Consider the following 16,156-nt stretch of genomic DNA (forward strand, 5'->3'; position numbering starts at 1 on the left):
ATAGATACTTTTCCCTACCAGAAGATAAATGATAAGTGATAAACAATGAAGGCAAACTAGTCATATGGTCGGATACACCTGAATCTATTACACAACAGGGTTCAGTAATACCTGGAGCTGAGGCATGGTAGGCTGAGGCTCGAGTACCTGAATGTGCGAAAGCAGATGTGGCAGGGGCTAATGGTGATTGCGGTGGCTGAGCTGAGTTCCCAACTTCCTTTTCCACCTGTATAAGGGCAGCCCGAACTACAGCTAAGGTCTCTAAGAATGTGCCTCTTGTGCCAGACGAGGATGCTGAATCAGTATTCACGGCCACATGAGCAATACCCTTCTTGCTTCTCAACTTTGCCGGGACCAAATGAGGATGCAACTTCCAACATGTTTATTTTGTGTGTTTGGGTTTCTTACAATGCTCACATACCACATAACTGTTATTCCCAAAACTACCTTTGGTCTTATTTTTAAACTCCATTTCAGCCAAGAACCAGTAGTCTCAAAATTACGGTTACTACAGTCAAAGAACAACACTTGGACTATCAATCACAACCAAAAATTAGTATAGAACCAATCTATATTCACAGTATATGTGCATGAAACAGGTATAAGTCTAATCTGAAACCAATTAGCAAACACAACAGCAACAGTCCATACAGTTTTCACCCCTTAAAAGAGTTTGAAACCCCAAAAAAATCTGAAAACAGCTTGAAGAATAATTTGATATGCTGAAGCAAAATTAGGGATTTAATCAGTCCTTAAAAAAAATCCTCAACCGCACATTCTAAGCAGTATCGTACAAATTAGACTTGTGGTAGGGTTAATATGAAACCCTAAAACGATCAATGCTGAGGAGAAAACTTAAGAAGAGCTTCACAGGTAGATCACAAGGCTCGGCCCAGCATTAGGGTTTGCCGCAAGATTATTAGGGTTTGCAGCAAGATCAATATCAAGCCCTAGAGTAGAAGAAAAGAACCCTAAGGCAGTTCGGCCCAACAATAGGGTTTGCCACAGGGTTAAGACAAAACCCTAGAGAATAAAGAGAAGAAAACCCTAGAATGATTCAGTCGCCCTTTCTAGATAGGTCCAACCTATCTTCTCTGATAGTACTTCTCTTAGAAAATAAAATAACTTACAAGAGAATGTTGTTCGCTGCCTTCCAAGGTTACCTGAATCCTAGCCTTCTCTGATTCTTCTTGATCACCAACACTTTGCAACTATGGTAAGTCTTCAACAGTTGCTAAACCCTCTGGCGATCTCCAAGGATCAGTCAACGAACTCTACTTTCTCAGCTTCCAGCCCTAGATGGTTCTCATGTGGTTGGCTGGACTAGACTCATATGAGAAACCCTAACCTTGCTCTGATACCAAGTAGACATTCAAGACTGTTATCAGCCTTGAACCCTAATAGATTTCAGGTTCAAAAATAGAAGAAAAAGTATAGAGAAGAGAGGAGGAAGAGAAGAGAGAGTAGTAGAACACAAGGGTTGAAAGGAGGGACAGAATCTTAATGTTTTGCTGCCACCACTTCTATTTAGTATTTATAGGTTATGCTAATTACATGGAAAGGACAGATCTTCCCTTAGTATTTACCTAACAAATAGAACAAAATAAAGCTGAAATAAATAACAACTGAAATAATAGATTGACCACCAGCTAACCCTAGGATGATTGTAACACATTCTACCCTACGAACATAGTGGGACCATAGCTGTGGGGCCCACATCAGTGTTCTCTACAGGTACAATTCATAAACTCTACATGTTTCCTTCACCTAGCCATAGTCTTATAAACTTTATGTATGAGAAATGAGAGACAATGCGATAAATAATATGTGGGTTTGTTTTGGTTTTTTTTTTTTTTGAAAATTTATGGTATGATGAAGAGTAAAAATGCCCTTTTTATAGTCACAAGTATATTTATTTAAGCCTATTTAAAAAACACAGGGTTATGTTTAAGTTAATTTAGGAAAACTTAGGGTATGTTTAAATCTTTTCCCCAAATTAAAACCATCTCAGGTTTTAATTATCCCTTAATAAAATCCATCATTACTCAAATAAAGCCCTCTCAAGCATTAATTGTTTCTAATAAAATTCATTATTACTTTTCATGTCATAGTTGTTTTTAATAAAATCCATTATTACTCTCTCTCTCTCTCTATATATATATATATACATATATATTTGTCCCCCCCAATAGTCAATGCTTGTAACATTTTCCCTTCACTATTATCCTAATTTTCTATTAAATTTCTTTGACTCTCTTATCCTTTATTCTCAGTTTGGAAGGAGTACAAATGCAAATTTGTAGAGTGTAAAACCTTATTTTTTTATTATTTTGTATGTATTTGCACTCTACAAATTTACATTTATACTCCTTCCAAACTGAGCCTTAGGCTTTCTCTAATACAGTAGGGATTTAAAATTAATTGATTGAATTAAGTTAAAGGCCAAACCAAAACCAAACCTAAAATAGACCTTGGCCAAGATTCAACGTGATGTCAAAGTACAAAACCCAAATAGGGGTGCAACTTGGGTAGGGAATTTGATAAATTTTCAATGGTCCTTGAATACCACATTCCTGAAATCAGAGCCTAATCCCGATTGGAGTAAAAAGTGATCACCCCTGTCCTAAAATCAGAACCTAACCAAATTTCTACAAAATCCCAGGCATTGCTTGGATTTAATTAGTTGATAGTTTAGTAAAATCAAGCACGAACCCCTAAAACAAATATACCAAGCTGAACCTATTTAGCTGATGTGATTTTTAAAGTGAAACCTAATTTGGAAAAGAGAGTAGTAGACAAAACATTAAAAAAAATGTGTCCAATTTCTACAAGTCTATTCAAATTATCTGCATCAGAAAAGAAATGTATCTGTCGTTATATATAAATTGAAAATAAAATAAAAACCATTTTTAGATGGAGCCCATTCACAGAAAAAGGGAGAAGGATCAAACACCACATTAATACCACTAATATCCTAAGAAAAATAGAGAAAACAAGAATAATATAAGATTAGGTGGTGGTGTTTCAAAAAGATTGGATTTGGTTGGGTTTACTTGAGCAAGAGAGGAACATATACTAGTAAGGGAGGTAAGAAAGAGAGAGGAAAACATTGTGCTGTAATGGGTTGGGAGTGGATGGTGAGACTAGGGCTGACAATCTTGACCCTAACCCATTTGACCCACCCACCTTGGAACCCACCCAATCTATTGGTGGTTCAATATGGGTCAAGTGACCCATTAGGGCCAGTAGAAAAGGGTTAGGGTGGGTTGGGTCGAGAGTACCCATTAGGGTCAAGATGGGTTGGGTCAAAGTCAACTATACTTGCCAAATCTCAAAAACAAGAAGTTGTAGTGATTCAAACTCATGCCTCCTATAGTGGCAACATCTCATTAAACTTCCAAACCACTATGCCACATTTCATTTTGAGATTAAAGGTAAAATAAAATAGATTTTATTAACTTTCGAGTTCACGTGCAATTTTATACAAAAGTAATTTCACAAAAGCAATTTTATGAAAAAGACTTATGAAAGCATTTTTATAAAAGTACTTTTATGAAAATAGTTTTACACAAAAGCACTTTTATAAAAGTACTTTTTGAAAAACTTTTATGAAAGCATAAAAGCACTTTTACAAAAATTATTTACACAAAGTACTTTTACGAAAGTACCTATACAAAAATAATTTATAAAAGTACTTTTACAAATATAAAAGTACTTTTATAAAAAGTACAAGAAGCCACCATTTTTTAATGGTGGAGATTACAGGAAGCCACCATTTTTTAATCTGTAGCTTCATTTTGCCTATAAAATTGAAAAGCCACCATTTTTTGCATTGTTTGGGCATCTATTCTATTGTACAGGAAGTAGTCGGGAAGGAAAAGAAATTCTATCTTGAGGTTTCGTACTTCACTTGAATGATTGAATCATTTTATTGATGTTGGTTTATGTTTGTGGTCTTGTGGGTTAGTGGGACTTCTTTACCCCTCTGTATTCCTCATATATTTTTTCTTTCTTTTCAAATGCATCTAGGCATAGTAATATTTGAGCTATTCTCTCATCCACTTGAAATTTCCAATTTCAAGGTTGATGCATATAACTTTAACACTACAAAAGATGGTCCATTTTATATTTTATTTAGCGTTGTCGTTTGCTTGATTCCTTGGAAATGGCTTTTCAAGTAATATAACTATATGAACACATTTTGTAGAACAAAAAATACTCAAGATGAGAGTGATTCAGGGTCATAAGTGCAGATAACATGCACAACCAAACCCACAAAGAAAAGAATAGTCTACTGGTGACTCAAAAGTTGTTGCCATGAAGGTTTCATGTTGAGAATAGGTTTAGCTAGGCAAGCAATTGAGGGTAAAAACAGCATATTCAAAGGCATCATACAAGCAGTTTTGCAGAATAGATGCTCTAGCCATCATTGCCAAACCTATCTCAACAATGTTTCAATTCATTCAGCAAAGCCATTTTGTTGGTTAGTATGAAGATAGGATTTACAATGAGTAATTTATACTAGTTGAATGAAAGGGCCCAAGTAAAGGTTGACGCTTTGTACTACCATTAGTTTAACAATTTTTCAACTTGATTTTTTAAATTGAATAAATAGATTAAGCATTTAAGATTTGCTTTTCATTGTGAAAAATCCAAATGAACTTGGGCTCAATTTGGAAAGAGTACAAATGCAAATATGTAGAGCGCAAAACCTTATATTTTGTATTATTTTGTATAGATTTGTACTATATATATTTGTACAATGCAAATACATAAAAAAATAATAAAAATATAAGGTTTTGCACTCTATACATTTGCATTTGTACTCCTAGGCTCAGTTTGGAAAGAGTACAATTACAAATATGTGCAGTGCAAAACCTTGTATTTTGAATTATTTTGTATATATTTGTACTGTACATATTTGTATTTGTACTCCTTCCAAACTGAACCTTAGTAAAAAAATCCACAAAAAGAATGTAATATCTCTAACCTTCAAAGGTGACATAAAGAAGAGGGTCCCTAAACATTGAAGTACAATATCCCAAGTGGACAAGTAAAAGAGAATGGAAAGCTATGACTCATTCCAAGAGGGCTTGAACTACAAATAGAGAAATTATTTGAAACTAGTAGCTATTTCTTAGAAAGCACAAAAGATGCCATATGATGGCTAGGATGGCCTAACCATTTCTGCCAAATAGTAATGCCAACGCATTTTCTAACCATAATGGAAGCAAGATTCAATGGCTTATAGTTGATATAAACCTCATTTACGAGGACCTAATTCTCTCTATCACATTGTAACTATGGGGTGTGAAGTAAATGACCTTCTCAATAAGTGAATGTGAATAACATAGTCACCCTTCCAAAGTAACTCAGGTTAGTTGAATTGCGATGGCAGTTTTGTTGGCTATGGAACCAATGATAATATTCCGTGCTAATAAATAAATTCATAGGCCCCACTGTGAGAGGTGCAGGACTCATGCATTTTATTATTGGCGTGGAAAATTATCATCAATAGCTCATTGAACAACCATCACATTCAGTTAATCCTTCCTCCTTCCAAAAACTGCTAAATAAAGTCATTTTGAGTTTATTTCATCTCATTCAACAAAAAGGTAGGAAACAAATTTAGTCAGTAAAACCAAAAATGCCCTAGGTAGATAACATTATACTTTTTTGTTATTATTTTAAATGTGAAGGAGTGTTAGGATGTAGAGAATATAATTAATTGTTCTTACATGCCTTTCTTATGAAACAAGAAGCAAGTATAAACTACCCACATGCAATAGAAATATAAACAACAAATATTCTATGATTGATCTAGTGAATAATATCCCTATCTAAATAGTTGATGTGTAATGAGGGTGTTGCACTTGTTAAAATGCTTTTTGTTGGAGGTAGATGCCTTCCTTTTGGAATCTTATGACTTTTGGACCATTTACAAAGGATTCTTAAGTTGTTTTCTCCCAATTCTCTCGATTACCTCTTTTTCTTAGCAGGACTACTCTAATCTATGATGTTGTATCAGCACTTTTCTTACTATTTCTTTTTAATGATCTAATTGTAATATAAGCATTTATAAATGAAATTTGCTTTTTAGGCTTTATGTAGAAAGGGTCTTCAAGAAAAAGTTGTCTCTTGATATTACCTTTATAAATTATAGAACCACATAAGCATTAATAAACAAGATTCTTAGCTCACCACTCTATATCTGCACACATACATGACGCGTGCCTGATCAAAGACTTTTGAACAAAGTTAACACATGGGATTTGCTGCATTAAAATCTTCTATTTGTTGGTTTCCTCTTATTTATTATGTTACTCTTAACCAATTATCTTCCATGGATCATGCAGGTGTATGTTTAGGTATGGTGTTACTTCTATCCAGTTATTGGTTGTACCATGTTTTGAAGAAAAGACAAATAAAGAAACGAAAAGAAAATTTCTATAAAAAAAATGGTGGTTTGCTATTAGAACAACAAATTTCATCAAAAGAAGTCAATGTCGAGAAAATAAAAGTTTTTACAGCGGATGAATTAGCAAAGGCAACTGATCAATATAATGAAAATCGAATTCTTGGTCAAGGGGGACAAGGTACGGTTTATAAAGGTATGCTATCAGATGGAAGAATTGTGGCAATCAAGAAATCCAAGATGGAGGATGAAAGTCAACTTGAACAATTCATTAATGAGGTTGTCATACTTTCTCAAATCAACCATAGGAATGTGGTTAAATTGTTGGGTTGTTGTTTAGAGACAGAAATTCCTTTATTAGTTTATGAATTCATCATTGGTGGAACTCTTTTCTACAATATTCATTATCAAAATGAGGATTTCTTATTAACATGGGACAATCGCTTAAGAATTGCCACAAAAGTTTCAGGAGCAATTGCTTACTTACATTCAGCAACTTCAATACCAATTTACCACAGAGACATAAAATCTTCAAACATCCTCTTAGATGACAAAGGTAGGGCTAAGTTGTCTGATTTTGGGACTTCAAGATCAATTGCAATTGATAAGACTCACTTAACCACTATGGTACAAGGGACCTTTGGATATTTGGATCCTGAATATTTTCAGTCAAGTCAACTCACGGACAAAAGTGATGTTTATAGCTTTGGGGTTGTTCTTGTGGAGCTCCTAACAGGGGAGAAGCCAATATCTTTTACTAGACCATTAGAAAGGAGAAACATTGTGACTTATTTTATTTTTGCAATAATGGAGAACCATCTTTTTGAAATTCTTGATGCTCAAGTCTTAAAAGATGGTAGAGAGTATGAACTCCAAAAGGTTGCCAACATTGCAAAAAGATGCTTGAGCTTAAATGGAAAGGAAAGGCCAACAATGAAAGAAGTTGCATTGGAGCTCGAGGGATTGAGGAGGTCTGAAGGATATTCTCATGTTGAACGAAACATTCATGGGGTGGAATGCATCATAGATAAACCAATAGGCCTTTGGGATACAAGTTCAACTTCAACAGGATGCAAAAGTATGGAGAACAGTTTCAAAACACAAGTTGATGAGCAACCACTACTGCATAATCCATCCCTATAGTCATCTTTACTAAGATATAGATATTAAAGATATTCAACTTCGGTTGTTGTATTCTAAAGAGTATTGCATTTGTGTTGTATGTCCTCTCTCTACTTCTCTATACCCATATGTCCTTATTGTTTCACCATAGGTGTGTTTTATACCATTTAGTTGTATGATCTATATTTTACTCTTGATATATTTGAGATATGAATAGTTTCTTAAAAGAATAATCTTTTAGCAATTAATTCGCACATCCAAGCTAATGGATTTCTAGTTGGTTAAAGTTGACTATTAGCATTCTTTTCCTAATATATTATTCACTTGGTATGTGTAATTTGACAAATAAACTTTAGGGGGGTCATAGAAGGAATAAGATGAATTAGGGGGTTATATGTGAAAAGAAAACGGAGGAAGTAGATCTCTCTCTGATCATTTTACACCACTCCAAATACAGAGACTTTGGATCCAAACCATGGAACTGCAACCTATTTGTGGTATGGCTAGGCGGATCACATGTAAACCCCTGATTCCCTGTTCATGTGTACAATCTATATATATAAATTGGTCCTGCCATGTCAAGAGCCTTCTCATTGCTTCAAACCCCCCTTTCTAGTTTTATGTGTTTTTGAATTTTTTACTTTTTTAGTTCCACATAATTATCCATTAAACCAATAAGGAAATCACATATGCTTAACTATTTCTAATAACCATAAAGAAAGAGAGATTTGTTTTTCTAATGTTTAGCTAAGTGGCACCACTTCCCCTTAAATTGTCTCTAATTCCTATTTATCTCCTAAATTATCTCTAACTCCTATTTATCTCATAAATTATCTCTAATTTAGTAGAGAGATTCTCTCCTAAACTATCTCTAATTCCGATTTATCTCTCCCCCACTATTTATCTATATCTATCTAAAGAAAGTCTCAAGTAAAAAATTCAGAACTATTTAAATAATATTCATATTATTGATAATTCTATATTTTTACAAAATTCATCATGAAATTATGTAGTAACAATATAAATTATAATTTTATGAACTATTCAATTTAAATATTATTCAAATAATAACAATTTAACATTAAAAACTAAAACATTATTTAAATATTTCAATACCTAAAAATCTCAAATAAAAAATATTAAAAATAGATAAATAATATAACAAAAGGTTTAATATTACATAATAACATTAAAATAAATAAAAATAAATAAATATTTTAAATATTATTTAATTATTCAAAAAACAAAATATTTAACTTGATAAAATTAACTAATTTAGATATTTAACATGACAAAATTTTAGTTATTGTTATTATTATAATTAATAACCAAATACAAATGACGGAACAAAATATTATAATGTTAGAAAATGAAATTATTCATTAACTTATATTGAAAAATAAAAGATAAATTAGTGTATTTTTGTTAGTAAACTGCCAAATAAAAAATATATTTCATAACAATTTAAAAGATTCGATAAATCCTCATAGTTACACAAATGTAATAAATTTTTCAAAAATTTTCATAAAACTACATTTTCGTAAACTAACATAATTGAAATTAAAAGATATAAAGTATTTGAAAGTTTAATTAAAATGCATTAAATAATTATTGAAATTTATTAGAGTATTTTGAAAATTTTAGGAAAATTTATTACATACGGCAGATTTTGGAAAACCATTAAAAAATTATGTAATTTTCATTACAAATTCTTGAAAATTATTAAAGATAAATGACTATGTGACGTGGAAAACTATAATATGAACAAATAATTACACAAATTATTATGTTAAATTAGTTTAATATTGGAAAAAGGAAATTATTGGTTAGTTTATTATAGAAATTATAAGATAAATTAGTACAATTCTATAAGTAAACCATATAAAAAGAAAATACATTATTTAATAATAAATTAAATAAATTTCAAAATTACACAAGTACAATAAATTTTCCAAAACTTTCATAAAGTTAGATTTTTTAATATTAAAGACAATTTAGTGTACATTTAGAAATTTACCATGTAGTTAATACTCAATATCTCCTTTTGATCATTTCTATCATCAAATTGAATATTGGGTTGACGGGGACAATGTTTTCAAAACTGGATCAAACCAGATGGTTAGACTTGAAAATTTGAGAATTGGACACCGTTTCACCTCAAAACCGCTTTTTCTTCAAAAACCGTTTATTTGTTTAGCGAACCGCTAACCTGGGCGGTCGAACTGTCAACCCGGACAACAATTTTTAGCCTTTTTTGTTTTTCTAATTTTTTATTTTTTTGTTAAAGTGGGTCATCCATTTAAACTGAACAGATAGACCGTTTGACCCTAGAACGGTTCCCTATTCGGTCCAATATTAAAAACCTTGGATAGGGAGTGGGTGCCTTTCCTTAAGCTTGGCTTGGTGTGTGGCATGGCCCGGCCCAAGGTCCGACCCATAGAGTAGCTAGACCCTTGGCACGGCATGGCCCGTGCTGGCTTGAGTCATGGGCCGTGCCGAACTGACCCCCCAAATTATCCTAGAGGAGTGAAGCATGGCCCAGGACGCCTCGTGGATCAGCACAGTATGACTCGCACTTTGTGCAAGCCACATACGGGTCGTGTTGTGCCGACCCAGCATGACCCAATTTACACCTCTACTTGAACCTGCCCAATACTAGGAACGAGGTCGGGAAGTTCAAGCATTCTCCATCCTTGATGAGGAATCAAGTGCATTGCCCTAGAACTCACCCGACATTGAAGAGTGGTTACCTGGGGATGGGGTGGGGATGGGGTAGAATGTCATGACTATGGGGCAGGGAAAGGGATGGAGGGCCCTGCCTTGAACCCACTCCATTGTCATTCCTATATAATTGTTAATTGTTAGTGGAATTAATAAAAATGTTAGTTTTTGTAATTATTTTTATTTATTTAAAATTAATCAAAATTATGTTTGAAAATAATAAAAAGAATAAAAATACGTAATGCATATATATATATTTATATTTATAGGAAAATATATGATGTAGGAAAGACATGCTCCAAAGAGTTTTGACCAATCAAAACCCATCTATGAATTTTGATAAATAACACCTAATTGCATGTTTTGGTCAGTTTAGTTACCTTCAATTTTTAGTCTTACGGTTTTTATAAGCACCCCCTACTTTTTACTCTATAGTCAGCTAAACAACTCACTTCTTTATTTGGGTAATTAAAAGACTCGTTTGACATGATGCAATTCACATGCTGGTGGGGTACATTGCATTTGTAAAAACAGAATATTGATGATAAAGATGGGAAAGAAATGAAGGTATTTGTGCAAGCAAATGTTATTTAAGTATTACTGCAAATGTTATTTGCGTTTAAAAACTTAGTGTTCTTACGAGCATTTTTAACTGCAAAAGGAGTCCACATTTTGTGCACCGGTGGGTTCATTCGTTTGTAAACACACCAATCTTAATCAACCACATCACTTAGCCAGCTGCTTCATAACATTAACGTGTGAATCTATTGTTAGCATGGCCTAGCCGGTTCAACTGGCCACAAAAAGAGAAAACAAGACTCAAAACACTCGGCCCTTGTTCTTCCTCATTTTCCCTCCATTTTGCAGAGTTTTGCTGCTTTTCCTCCACCAAACCCTACCCATACACCGGCGATCATACTACAGCAAACGGTGACCCATACCAGTGGCCATCGGTGACGAGAGCTCTGGTGGTACATTTTCTGGCCTCCTCTTCCTCTTCTTCTTCTTCTCCTCCTCTTCTTCTGCACTGCGGTTGTTGGTGGTGGAGGCACTTGATCTCCTTTAATATCTGATGGTGCGCAATCCGGTCACTCCTAACTGGCACTCGCGTGGCTTCCCAAGAGGTACCTGAAATGAGGAAGAAGAAGAATCCCCGGGGGGATTGCCCGGCGGGAACGCTCCGACGATTAAGTCAGTATTCTGTGCAAGAAGCAAAGAGAGGATAAAGGCTAAGAGTGAGATAGCGCAAGAGATTTTTTTAAGATACCCGTTTTCTGAGAATAGGCTCCTTATAACAGAGTTCTATTGCCCCAGGCCTACTGGCCTCTGATAGGGCAGGTATAACCGCCACTGTCAGCCTGCCACAGCCGTTACCGACAGGGCTGAGGTGGCACGTGCGGGATCGTCACTGCAGGGTACGTACCTGTCAGGTACAAGACACCTTCTAGAGGTGGCAGGCACGACACTATCTGACAAGGAACATGGCGGTTGTCCTAGATCTGTCGGGTACGGTGGTCGAGCAGGAAGCCTTCCTATGGTATGCTGAGCTACCCTTCCACGAATTACCTCCCGCTGGGCTGTCTCTTGAGCGACGAGTTGCTTGTAGCAAGTTATGCCGAGCTGGCTGACCCGAGGTGTCTATGCCTCGGGGTGTCTAGAGATGGATCGGTGCGTTCCTGTCTGGGAGTGGCCCGAGGTTCATTGGGAGGAGCTCGGGCCTCAAGAGAGGTCAGGGCGCCCTGAACTCGGGGTGCTCCGAAGTGCCTTAACCCTGGGGAGAAGGTGTAGGTAAGGCGGCTTCCGAGGAGTAGTTTATCTGCCCAGTTAATGAGCTGAACTCAGTGGGGCCTTCCCTCCGAATTGTGGTTGCATCCGTTGCGCTGTCACGCTGAGTCACTATTTGGGCAAGGTCACACCCACGTGTACCCATGCTGTGAGGTCGGGCCAAATCACCCTCCATCAATTGCCCCCCACTCCCTGCGCTGGCGGCGATGACCCAGTGAGGGGAGGTCATGATGCACCAGGTGGATTTGGCACTGGTACTTATGCCGCTTTGTTGCGCGCTCCGTCCAGCTGGACTGGTCTAGTGCTCGATTCGATCAATAGAGACTCGAGTCGTGTCCAGTTTACGCGCGAACCTCACGCGATTTGGACTTCGCGGTCATCAAAAATGCGCTAAACCGTTTTCGCCTCGAGGAGCCCGCAGCCATGGCTATAAATAGGGGGGACCCTTGGCCATTTCTTCACCACAAAGCTTTTGTCGTTAGTGTTTGAGCTCGCGCGAGAGGTCTCTTAGCTTGGTTCTTCCAGTTCATCCCGTTCTCTCAGTCCGGTTGCGTTTCTTTGGTGAGTCCTCCCGAGCTTCCTTTTCCCTTCCAGTTTGTTTCTTTCCTTTCTGCTTGTCATGTCGTCTAGCATAGGTAGCCTAGTCGATGAGCCCGGGGTGGGTACCTCAGCCCAGGGTGGCGCTTCGGCCGCTCCGCCACCCGATGCATAGGTGGCTTCGGGTAATCTGGCATCTACCTCCAACTAAGGTTGGGTGCCAGACCACTTCAGCCCTTCCACCATGACCTCGTTGAGGCTCCAGGACCTCATACAAAGGTTCCACCTTCCCGGGGAATACTCATACGGTCTCCCTACCGGCAACTTCCCATGGGAGCACGGTCCTGATGAGATCATGATCTTCAGGGAGCAGTTAGTAGCCGGGCTCCACCTCCCTCTTCACCGCTTGATTACCGAGATGCTGGTGCACTTCAACATTACTTTGGACCAACTTCACCCGAATTCCATACGGAATATAGTTGGGACTATTTCTCTTTGTTTTGACCGATCTCTCCCTATCAACTTGGATGTTCTTAGCACCATTTTGGCCATAAAGAAGAGTGCTTCGGGCACTCTCCCCGGGCATAGAGGGTCTTATTACCTGTCTCCCCGTCCAGGTTTCAAGCTTATGCACAGACTCCCGAGTAAAGTCCAGGCCTGGAAGCGGGACTACTTCGTTGTTTGGAGCAGCACGGAGTGGCCCTTCCCTACTGACTGGAGGGTGGCCGTTCAAGACCCCGGCGTCATGCTAGATGGGAAGACCAAGAAGGAGCTCCAGTCGCTGGCCCAGCTCGGGTTAAATTATAAGGAGTTCACATCCGTGGAGAAGCTCATCCAAGCCGGCTTGAGCTCAGGTAGGTTTTGCCTTACTTCGGCCCTTTATTTGTATGTTTACTCCGGTATTGCTAACGTTGAGCTCCGCTGCAGGTCCCATGGAGGCAGAGAAGATTGACAACCAAAGACTCTTCCGCCAGATGAAGAGGAAGAAGCGCGTGGCCAAGAAGGCACACGTTGAGTCTCCACAAGCCTCAGCCAAGATTCAACCTCCACAGGCTTCAGCTTCGAAGCCCGAGCTCCCAGGCACTCCACCTATCATTGACCTGGAAGGAGACGCGGTGCCTCAGGGGCCCGAGGTGGTAGCGGAGCCTTCTACTAAGCCCACTGAACCTGCTGCTGAGAGCGCTACCGAGGCTTGTGCTACAGAGGCTGCTACCGGGGCTCATCCTGTCGAAGCTAGTGCTGAGGCTTCGGAGGAGTCCACTCGTGATGTAGAGATGACGGCGTCCAGCTCGGAGGATCAGGGAAGCCAAACCGTCTTGAATCCCCAGTGCAGCCTAGAGAAGAGCAAGCTGGCTGCATACCCCGGGGAGGTCACTGAGTGGGCTGATCTCACTCCTAGTCTGCTCGGTGCTCGAGCTGCCACCCATACTATTGTGGTGAGTTTTTTTTTTTAACTGGTTTCCCTTTGGCAGGTGAACTCTGCTGTTCGCTCCTTGACCCTTCAATCAGATCGGCATCTGAGGCGGGCTCTGGAGGCTGAGAAGTCATCCCGTGCAGCCCATACCAAACTGAGGGCAGTTCGCAGCCAGGTCCACCGCCTGGAGAGTGACGCCTTGGCTCAGAAGAGCTTCATCGAGGTGCTAATGGCAGATAAAGGCGAGCTGGCCCAAGACAAGGACAGGTTGAGGGCCGAGATGAATGGGCTCAAGGTCGGCCAAGAGGCCTTGGGGCTCGAGGTGGACAGCCTCAAGGCTAAGTGGGACACCCTGAAGCTCGAGATGCAGGGCCTCAAGGAGGCAAAGGGGAAGCTGGAGCGCGAGGTGGACTACCTCCAAGAAGATATTAAAGATAAGACCACAATCTTCGAGGATGCTCTCAAGGAGGCCAAAGCTCAAGCCGTCGTCGACTATGTCAGCTCTTCAAGGTTTAACGATGTGATGATCGAGGCCTATCGCAAGGGCTTCAAGCTCAGTCGGTGGCTAATCAAGCACCTCTACCCCGACCTAGATACGAGCGCCATCACCACTTCGCGGATCACTGACGACATCATGCATCAGTCAAAGGATGATCCAAATTCTGAGGATTAAGGCGCTGAAGATGAAGCAGGGGATGCTAGCCCAGTTACTTCCCCCAATGAGGTCTCTGGCAAAGACAGTGAGCCTTCAAAATAGCTCAGGCTCTGTACTTACGTGCTTAGTCTTCTCTTTGTTTTTCTTGTAACAGACTTTTGTAACGACATTTACGTAATAACAACTTTACTTTGTTGAGTATCTGAGAAAGTCTTTAGTTTATTTTCCAAAGTGATCGCTTTGTTCTGAACCGTTTAGGCTATTAGGCTAATTACGCGAAGCGGGAGTTCCTCAACCGCTGTGTTCCCGAACTGTACTCCATTACTTAGTAGGGGTAGCCTTGTGTACACCGAGGTGAGTGACATAGTAGGGTATATGCCCGACCTGTCTGCACCCGGGGTAGGTTGCCATCAGTTGTCCTTAACGGGTTGAACTCGTTGCGTGCTAGGGCGGGCTATTCACTACAAGGTTCATGCCCGAGCCGCCCGCACCTTGGGTGTTGCAAGTACTTAGTTCATGCTGATGGAGCGACTAAGTCTTGTATGCTGCCAAGGTTTCTTTATTAGCTCGGCGTTTCAGCCCTTAGCCTGGAGGAGTGTCTCGTGGCCCACTCTCAGAGTCTGCCCATGTCATAAAGGCGACTAGGTCCTGTTGTGCCGAGGTCATGTTAGCTCGGTATTCTAGACCTTAGGATTTGGGGGTGGCTCGTGGCCTACCCGATTCTTACAGTTAGTATTGTCTTAAGTTGACAATATTCCATGCCCGAGGTACTTGTTTCCCTTCGAGGGTCTCTAGCTCATACGTTCCTTCCCCGAGCACTCATTTCACTCGGTAAGGACCTTCCTAGTTGGACCCGAGCTTGCCAACGCCGGGCTCCGGTACCATAACTTTATGAAGGACTAGGTCACCCACGCGGAGGTTCTGCTTCTTGACCCTGGCATTATAGTACTGAGCTACTCTCTCCTAGTAGCTTGCGGTCCTAACTTACACGAGGTCCCTTACTTCGTCAAGTAGATCGAGGTTGGTATGTAGCTCATCTTCGTTTGTCTGATCACTATATGCTTCTAGTCACAGCGTAGGTACTTCGATCTCTACAGGGATCACTGCTTCGGTGCCGTAGGTGAGATTTAAGGGTGTTTCTCCCGTGGCGGTCTTTTCCGTGGTCCGGTAGGCCCATAGAACACTGGGTAGTTCATCTACCCATTATTCTTTAGCTCGGTCCAGCCGTGCCTTTAGTCCGCAGAGGATGGCTCTGTTCATGACTTTTGCCTAGTCGTTTGCTTGAGGGTGTGCGACTGAAGTAAAATTCTGTCGGATTCCCATGTCTTAGCACCAGTCTTGAAATTTGATGTCCTCGAATTGCTTGCCGTTGTCAGAAATCAATACCCGAGGTAATCCGAAGCGGCACATGATGTTCTTCCAAAAGAAGTTTTGAACATTTCGGGCTGTGATCGTTACAAGGGGTTCGACTTCTACCCACTTGGTAAAGTAGTTGACTACTACTACT

The 16,156-nt window shown here is 39.3% G+C and overlaps 1 pseudogene; it reads left to right on the forward strand.

Moving 5' to 3' along the window:
* The first annotated feature begins 6,265 nt into the window (after positions 1–6,265).
* Positions 6,266–7,683, forward strand: LOC148802621 (wall-associated receptor kinase-like 2 pseudogene; annotated as a pseudogene).
* The last annotated feature ends 8,473 nt before the right edge of the window (positions 7,684–16,156 follow it).

The sequence above is a fragment of the Nelumbo nucifera genome, chromosome 2 (genome assembly GCF_055504915.1).
Source record: "Nelumbo nucifera cultivar China Antique chromosome 2, China Antique-T2T, whole genome shotgun sequence".
Lineage (NCBI taxonomy): Eukaryota > Viridiplantae > Streptophyta > Magnoliopsida > Proteales > Nelumbonaceae > Nelumbo > Nelumbo nucifera.